The sequence below is a fragment of the Pseudorca crassidens genome, chromosome 21 (assembly GCF_039906515.1).
Source record: "Pseudorca crassidens isolate mPseCra1 chromosome 21, mPseCra1.hap1, whole genome shotgun sequence".
Classification (NCBI taxonomy): domain Eukaryota; kingdom Metazoa; phylum Chordata; class Mammalia; order Artiodactyla; family Delphinidae; genus Pseudorca; species Pseudorca crassidens.
This window is the reverse complement of record NC_090316.1, coordinates 6734428-6743252: the sequence shown is the minus strand read 5'-3', so window position 1 is coordinate 6743252 and position 8825 is coordinate 6734428.

The window sequence follows — 8825 nt, the reverse complement described above, 5'->3', positions numbered from 1 at the left end:
TGGAAAAATAGGGGGCTGAGAATCAGGAAGAGGTTAAACATTTGTCAGATGAAAGAAGGAAAGATTATAGACAATTGAAATGTAATCATAGAATTGCCATCTGCATCAGAAGTCTCAGAAGTCCCAAAAGACAGAATCAATACTGTAAAGATCAAAAGAGCAATCTGGAAGATGCATTTCCCAAGCCCCACTTGACTGTAGATTTTCAAGATGCAAACAACTAAAGGTAAGAGGAATGAATGGAACAGAAGCAATAAGCAAACACACAATCAGAGGAAAACATTCATAAATATAAAGACAGACGCAAGGCACAGATTGAAAGAGGTCATTAAAAGCTGGTAAAATAAGTGAAAAGAAGCCAAGAGGCAGATATGTCTTTCACGAGAGGTTTGCTTTTAAAGAGTTAGTCAAAAATTCTAAGAGTTTTCAGCCAAACCTATCTCTCTTCACCTAGCTGCCCTCAAAAGTGGATGATATATGAAGAACAACAAATTTAATATTTCTATAAACTACCTTAATATCACTCTTGACAGTCAACAGTGTACACACACTATAGCCACAGAGCTTTCACTCATCTGCAGCCTTTTACTGGATTTTTATAGAATAGAATCAATCTTAAAATAATAAAAATGTTTTAAACTAATAATTTAATAAAGTAAAAAAAATAACATATGTTTGAAAGGATGTCTATTTTTTCCTCAATATTCAATGTTCCATCAGTAAAATCCATTTGAACACGGGTTCAAGCCCTGGTCCGGGAAGATCCCACATGCTGTGGAGCAGCTAAGCCTGTGAGCCACAACTACTGAGCCTGTGCTCTAGAGCCCACGAGCCACAACTACTGAGCCCACGTGCCACAACTACTGAAGCCCGTGCGCCCTAGAGCCTGTGCTCCACAACAAGAGAAGCCACCGCAATGAGAAGCCCGCGTACTGCAATGAAGAGTAGCCCCTGCTCGCCGCAACTAGAGAAAGCCCACGTGCAGCAATGAGGACCCAATGCAGCCAAAAATAAATAAATTAAATAAATTTTTAGAAACTTTGTGTAAGTTATGGGGCCAAGCCTCACTCTTAAAAAAAAAAAAAAGGATGCTATTGGGAATTCCCTGGAGGTCCAGTGATTAGGACTCCGAGCTTCCAATGCCTGGGGCCCAGGTAACCAAGATTCCACAAGCCCTGCAGCCAAAAAATTAAAATCAAGTAAAATAAAGTATGGACGGTATGGCCTCTCCAGCATTTCTTTCACAGATTTACTCAAGGTAATTACATTTTGAACCCTTCATAAAACTACATTTTTAACAATATTCAGAAATTGGTCCAAAGTAGGCTATAATTTTTCACAGTTATATCTTTTATGACTGTTAAAACTGTTACAGTTTAATGGATCATGATAAAACTGGATCCAAAGATTCTTAAGGTCAAACTCTTCATTTTAATCTTGCTTAGTGTCTGTAGTGTGCTTTGAACGTAGTAGGAACTTAATAATCATTTAAATATACCCTAATAACCTGTATTTTTGAAGTAATGCTGCACTGCAATATACTGAATTTTGTTTATTTTCAAAAATCTCTTTTCTGGAAATTCTTCTGAGTTTGTAAGTTCTGGTACAGCACCTTCTGACAGTAGTGATGATGTCTCAGTGCTGCTTCCAGCTGTGTCTGTGATGTGCCCGTGGACCTTCTTCCCATTGACGCCATTCCTTACCCTCAGAGCACAGGAGTGCGTGAGCCAAGCCTAGCCAGTTCTCCCCAAGAATGTTTATAAAAATACACTGGGGGTACTTCCCTGGTGGAGCAGTGGTTAAGAATCCACCTGCCAAAGCAGGAGACACGGGTTCGAGCCCTGGTCTGGGAAGATCCCACATGCCATGGAGCAACTAAGCCTGTGTGCCACAACTACTGAAGCCCGTGCACCTGGAGCCCGTGCTCCGCAACAAGAGAGGCCAACGCAGTGAGAAGCCCACGCACCGCAACTAAAGAAAGCCCGCGTGCAACAACGAAGTCCCAGCGCAGCCAAAAAAAAAAAAAAACACAGGGGAAAGGAGTTTTCCTTCTGCTGGGCTGTCATCGGCCACCTTCCCTTCTCGTTCCTGTGCAGAGAACCAGCGTAAGTAGGAAGCAAGCAGGAAGGAATCCAGATGAAACAGCTGGGAAGGTTATGGAGAGCGGTCCCTGCAGCCTGGACCCTGGGGCTTCCCTGGGCCTCTGGATGCTACCCTGGAATTTCTTTTTCTCAGTCCTTTTGCTCCTGCTGATTTGAAATAGATTTCTACCACCTGCCACAGAAAAGAGACCTGACTAACAATTACAGAAATAAATGAAATTGAAAAAAAAACAGCTGACTCTGAACAACATGGGGGTTGGGGTGCAGTTGAGAATCCACGTGTGACTTACGTCCACCGACTTACATATCCAGAGTTCCTCTGCATCTGGGAATTCAATCTACCACATGTACTGCAGTAGGTGCTCATTGAACAAAACCTGCCCGTAAGTGGACCTTGCAGTTCAAACCCATGTCGTTCAACTGCATGCATATAGTTTTAGGCTTTCTGTCAGTTAGAAAGAGGTGCCTATTATTACTTCTTTCTAACTAACAAAAAGTCTAAAACTATAAATTTGTTTAATCCACCACTGAACTCTGCTCTCCAGAGCAGCTACCCCTGACCTTTCATACTGTCTTATACTTGTCTGTTTACTTACACATCCCTGTTCGTAACCTATTTCTGTGTAGCAAATTATTCCAATACTACTTTGCTTCAAATGATCATTTTATCTTATCTCACGATGTGATGGGTCAAGAATTCAGACAGGCCTTGCTGCATGAATTGTTAACTCCACATGGTGTCCAAGGGGTCACCTGGCAGCAGGCAGTTGGCAGCTGGTCTCCTCTGGAAAGTCCAGACGGCTTCAGTCACGTGTGTGCACTTGGTGGGGATGACTGGAAGGCTGGGCTCCGCCAGGTGCCTCATCCACTCCATTCATCTTCCCGGTCTCCACGTGGCCCACTCAGCAGAGTGGTCAGACTTCCTACCCGGTGGCTCAGGGCTCTGTGAGAGAAAGGAACTGGAAGCCACCGATCTGCAAGTCCTCAACCCAAACTGGGCACTGCATTGCGTCTGCCATATTCTCATGGTCAAAGCCAGTCTGGATTCCAAAAGCAGGACAGTGTCAAAGAATCTACGGCTTATTTTATCCACCGTACCTACTACTCTGTGAGCACGTTGAGAGCAAGAAGTGTGCCTTATTGATCTCTGCATCCCTAGATCAAAAATCAGGCCATAAACACAAGGACAAAAGCTAGAGAAGCACAATCAGAATCTGGAATCTTGAACACATCCTTGAGTAGCTGTACTAGCCCTGGATGGCCCACATCTCAACTTCTTGATACACGAAAACACAAACAAAAGCTATGTGTTTAAACTCTTGCTAATAGAAAATCAGACTAGACGAATCTTCCTCTTCTGCATGAGGTCTCAGAACACAACTGAACAACATTCACAGTGGGGTTTCCTTGGAGGGGGGCAAGAGGATGGAACAATTTTGACTTAACTCATGCTGATTCCTTTAAAGTCAAGTTAGGGGAAATTGACTTGTTTTGCATCAAGAATTAAGGAACTGTAGATTTGAGTATATGCTTAGAGAAGCTTAAAGGTGACCATTACAAAATTTAAATTTTATTTAAATTACAAATGACTAGAGGAAAAGAAAGGAAACAGTGCTTGTAACTTAGAGAACACAAAGGAAACATACAAAATGTAAAGCAAAATGACCTCAGACTAAATTTTCTGAAATGCCAAAATAGGTAATGGTTTAGTTCTCCTGGTAAAAGACAAAGACTCCCAGTAGTGATTAAAAAAAAGAAAGAAAGAAACCAAACCCACATCTAAAATAAAATGACGTAAGAAGCTAAAAGACAGGGGTAGTGGGGTGGGGTAGGGTGAGCAAAAACAAAGCAGAAAAAACTAAAATTTGAAGTAAGAAGAGTGGGACAATCTTAACAATAGAAAATAAAATATAAAGTATTAACCCAGATAAGGAACGTTAGTTCACAATGTTAGATACATAATCTATAATAAATATATAATAGCTGTGACACTTATACCCAAAACCATTCTGAAATACTTTGGGTAAGAATTAGCGCTAATCACATTGACAAATACTGTCTTATTAAATCCTCACCACTGTACTTTATAGTAGGTATTATTATACCTAAATGACAGATGTGGAGATCAAGGATCCAGTCTTAGATAAGAGTATGGGGGTGAAGCTTTGAAAGCACAAATGACAGATGGAACAAAAGATGGGCAGAGCCGGGGTCGTGTTTGAATTCTGCTCCAAAGAGAGGAACTGGCAGGAATAAAGGCCAGAGCTGGCCTTCCTTTCAGAAGGCTGGTAGGGAGTATTCCCTCCCATCCTCAGATCCCATGCTGGGGAGGGTGACGGAGATTCCCAGGCTGCCAGAGAGGCCCACAGGAGGAAGACTTAGCTGGGGATGAATGGAAGGGCATTGTTGTTCTGACCTCCTATCATCTTATTTGTCGCAGGGCAGAGTCAGGCTTTGCTCATGAGAAAAATTGGTGCTCAGGCAGCTGGAAAACTGAAAGCGTTCAGGACGCATCCTGTACACATTGGAGGGACCCTGGACCCAGACTGCAGCAGCTTTGCTCACTCTCAACATCTAGGAAACAGTTCAGGGCCTGTTTATTGCTTGTTACTACTCAGCTGTGATGCCTTTCTGCTTACACACTGTCAAATAACAACATTCAGAATAAGCAGGGCTACATTCCAGAGCAAAAGAGCGTCCATTTGGGTTGCCTTCAAAAGAAGCTGCCTTATGCTCTTACACGGGAGCCCAAGCCATTGTCTTTGGTTGGTTGACTGGTTTGGTTATGTTTGGACTTTGTATTGAGGTGTCTTGCGAACATGATTAAGCTTAACATGTCCAGTGACTACTCAGAGGAGAAGGTGTTGAAAACACCACTAAGAAGAGACATTTGGTTAGGAATGGGGAGAAAAGTAAAGATGATGCATGAATAAATTAAAAGTGGATTTTTTTAAAATGACAAATACTGCGTGTGCTTGTGCTTGTGGAAATGAGCCATTGGACTGTTACAAGGATTCTGAAAGAGCAAACTGTGTACCAGCGATAACCCAGAAACACAGGGAAGAAGTGATTGACCAAAAGCAGCATTGGCCTCTGGGTGGTCGGCTCAGGAGAGGGGCAGGGTCACGGAGAAGCAGGGCAAATGTGGGAGGGGCCACAGAAACAAAACACATGTGGGAGCCCCGCCCTGGTAGCCCATTGGTTTAAGGCCAATGGAAACTGACTAGTTCTCCTGGGAACTTCATCAGGGAAGAAGTGTCTGTGTGTCCAGCTGTGAAGGGTGGTCTCCCCTTCCTGTTGGGAATATACCTGGGGTTGTAGGTTAAGTCCTCTCATTATCAGTTAGGGATCACAAATATTTTGGAGCCTCGTAGAGTCTGGGTTTCTCTCTCTGGGGCTCTTTTCCTGAGTTCTCAAACCTCAGGGGTGCATGAGACATTCTGGGTGCCTGATTTGGCAAAGAGACCAAGGCTGTTATCTGGGCAAGCCCCCGCCCAGGCTCTGGTTCCGGAAACACCAAGTACCATAGTTTAGGGAATGATCACACCACGCGGGTTCTGGCGCTAATTCTGCCACTAGTCAGCCGGGATTTGGGGTGAATCCTCTACGATTCTTTGCCTCATTTCACTCAGCTGGAGGTTGGTACACACTCCAAGAACTGTACAGCCATAAGGGAGTAGGGACGTCACAAGGACCTTGTCTTAGAAAAGGATGCTATAGGCCCTACGTGATGACATGTCTGTCAGCAAGCTTCGCCTTCCCTCTGATTCATTTTAAGAGACTCTGCCCAAGTTCAACAGGCACGTGTTAGCTATGGTTTTGTCAATTACTTCTCACCATCTATCATCTGTTTCCACGTGTGATGGCCTTCACGTTTCCAAGACAACAATCGCTCCAACGGCACACGGATGGAAATAACCAGTTTTCTGCCTGCAGCCTCTCACAGAAGTCATTTTCGCTCACTTGTAGAGGAGGATTAAGGAGGTCTATCTAATCTTCTTTTGCCAAAGTTACGATATTTAACAGACTTTCCTCATTGAAAGAGCCCAAGTACGATCTATAGCTTTCTGCAAATGTGTAAAGAACCAGCTTGTTGCCCCCCCGATAGAGTGATTTGACCTCATCTATTTCCCCAGATTTGGGGAGGGGGGAGATTTTCAGAAGGACAAAGCATAGATGTTCCCAGAACATAGTTAAAGCCATAAGACACTGACTCTATTGATGGCTTGAACTGGCCTGGAATACTTCACAAACTATCATAGGAAAATGACATGACAAGTTACTTTTTTGTGAATAGAGGAACACCTTGGTCTTTAATCAAATGGAAAGCATTCTGTTTATGTGTTTGAGAGCTTCACGTTACGCTTACACAGTTCTGTTGGCCCCTCAGTACAATAAGCAGTTACATTTTTCTAGGTTTATCAATTTAAATACGAATTATGTAATCAGCAAATGCAGTTCTAATTAGAGCTTTAAGTTTGTGACAGTTAAACACAGCTTTCTCCTTAACCTGTGAGAATGTCTGTACTGTATTTTTAACATCTGAAATGCATTGAAATAAGACCTACAATAGCACAGAATGTCACGCACAAAATAGGTCTGTTTTTCAATGCTGATTTGAGAGTTGACAAAGGATCCTAAGTTACCACTTACAGGCAGACGTTAACCCATCTGCCCCTCTCGGCTGCCCTAATTCCCCAAGGTTGTCTCTTACTAGGGAGATGTTTACCAGCAGCCTGGTGCCCACTGAGGCAGACCCTGAAGGACCTACGTCATCCATGTGTCTTGGCTTCTGAATATCTCGGCTAAGCTGACCACCCACCAGTAATGGGCTGGTGCAGAAATCTGCCATTTACTCAGTCCCAGCAGGTGGGGGCAGAGCCCCTCAACATCCCAGGGGCAGAACTGCTCAGGAACATGTAGAGAAACCTGAAATAATGTTGGAGCAGCATCCAGTTATCTGGTAGAATTCTGTGGATGTCGGGGGAAGCTGGGTCCCCTCTGGGAAGCCCTGCCCTAGGGGTGGCAGGCTTGGTCTCAGTGGTGCTGCTTCCGGGAGCCTCCCATGAGGTTCTGCGCTCCATCTTCTGTTCTGCCTTTGACTTTGCATCGTCTTCAGTTCTGTGTCCTCTCTTGGCTCTCACCCCCTGCTTGGGGGCCCTGCCCAGTCTGGGGCCAGCAGGGTGTAGCCGCCTGCCCTGCCGGCTGAGGAGCGCCGGCCAACCACAGACAGCACACCACTGTCACTCGGACCAGCTCTTGATGTGTTTTTCACCCGGATGGCTGGGACCCAGCCCCTCTCTTTCCAGTCTCTTCCCTGGCAACTTCTGACCTGCTGCTCAATCTTTTCCACAAATCTGTGTTCAGACCATGTACTGTCGCTGGATAGGAACACTTTTCCGAATGACACCTGGCTTTGCAAGGTTGTCTGAAAATCGTGTAACGTCCATCTGAGCAGTTCTTTCCGTGCGAGCCCTGGCTGTCTGCTCAGTCCCCTGGGTCTCTGCCCGGACTCAACTGCTTCCTTAGCCCTGCTGACACAGGATGCTGGGGTCCGCGGGTGCCTCACATGAGAGGGCACCTGGGATGTAACAAGGCAGGCATGCACTGCGGTACCTTTCCACCGCAGGCCAGCAATGACAGGCCGCCAGAAGGTTCCCTCCGCATCTCCTTCTCTAAAAGGGCTTGTGTCAAAAACTGTGCATGCAAGGGACAGAAAGCCTCAAGCAGAGCGAGCTATCCCTCTCAGTTTGTTTTGCAGAAGGTGGAGGGGGGGGCCTCCATTTGATTTTTTTTTTTTTTTTTTGGACGCAACCAGAGAACAGGATGCAGCGTGGGCCGGGGTGAACTTCTGGGTCCTCTCCTACACATTCTGCATTGGATGGGCAAGAACAGAGGAGGCCTTTCCCAGATTCTCAGAGGTGGTGGCAGACCTGCAATTAGCACACTGACACCTGAGCCTTTTATAGACCTTGCAGTCGGGGTACCTCAGAGGATGGTCCACAGGCACCCTGCAAACCGTGCGCCTGTCCCAGTGTAGGTGATACAGAGAAAGTTCAGTTTCAACTTTTCCTCTTTAGCCTGTATCAAATGGCTAAAGAAATTTCTGAAAACTCATACTTTTCTCCTTTCCTTCTTAAGCCCTGACTTTGCCTGAATTCTACTTTCCCATCCCCCTGCTTTTCCTCCCCTGTCCAACAATCTAGAACCTTCGAGTAGCTACAGCCGTTTTGCAGAAGCCAGGCCTCCGCTTCCTCCCTCCCCGACATGCTCCCTCTGCCCAGGAAGTGGAAACCAATATAGTGCTTTAATCTTCCTGAGGAACATCATTATCTTTTGATATGCCAACGTGCTAATGGGCAGTTTGCCAATCTTGCCATTTTAGAAGCAAATTGGCTTAAGTAATCACCTAAAACAGCCTCTTCCAAGGGACTTTCCCCCCCCTACATAGGAGACAGCACCTGTCATTTCCAAGTGTGAGGGTCAGAGAAAATATTTCTCCCCCTAAATGATACAAGGGATTTGTTTGAAGCCTTTGCAGACCTTCCATGTAAATAAAGCTTTTTTTTTGAGTAAAAATTCAAGGCACGCTCAGAGGATTTCAGTGTTGTCAAATATTCAGTTTAAACTCTCCCCGTTATTTGCATCCTCCATCCTAACAACCATGATTACCCCAGAAAGTTTTGTCCCTGTGGAGAGCATTCAGGCCACGTGCGGCTGGTG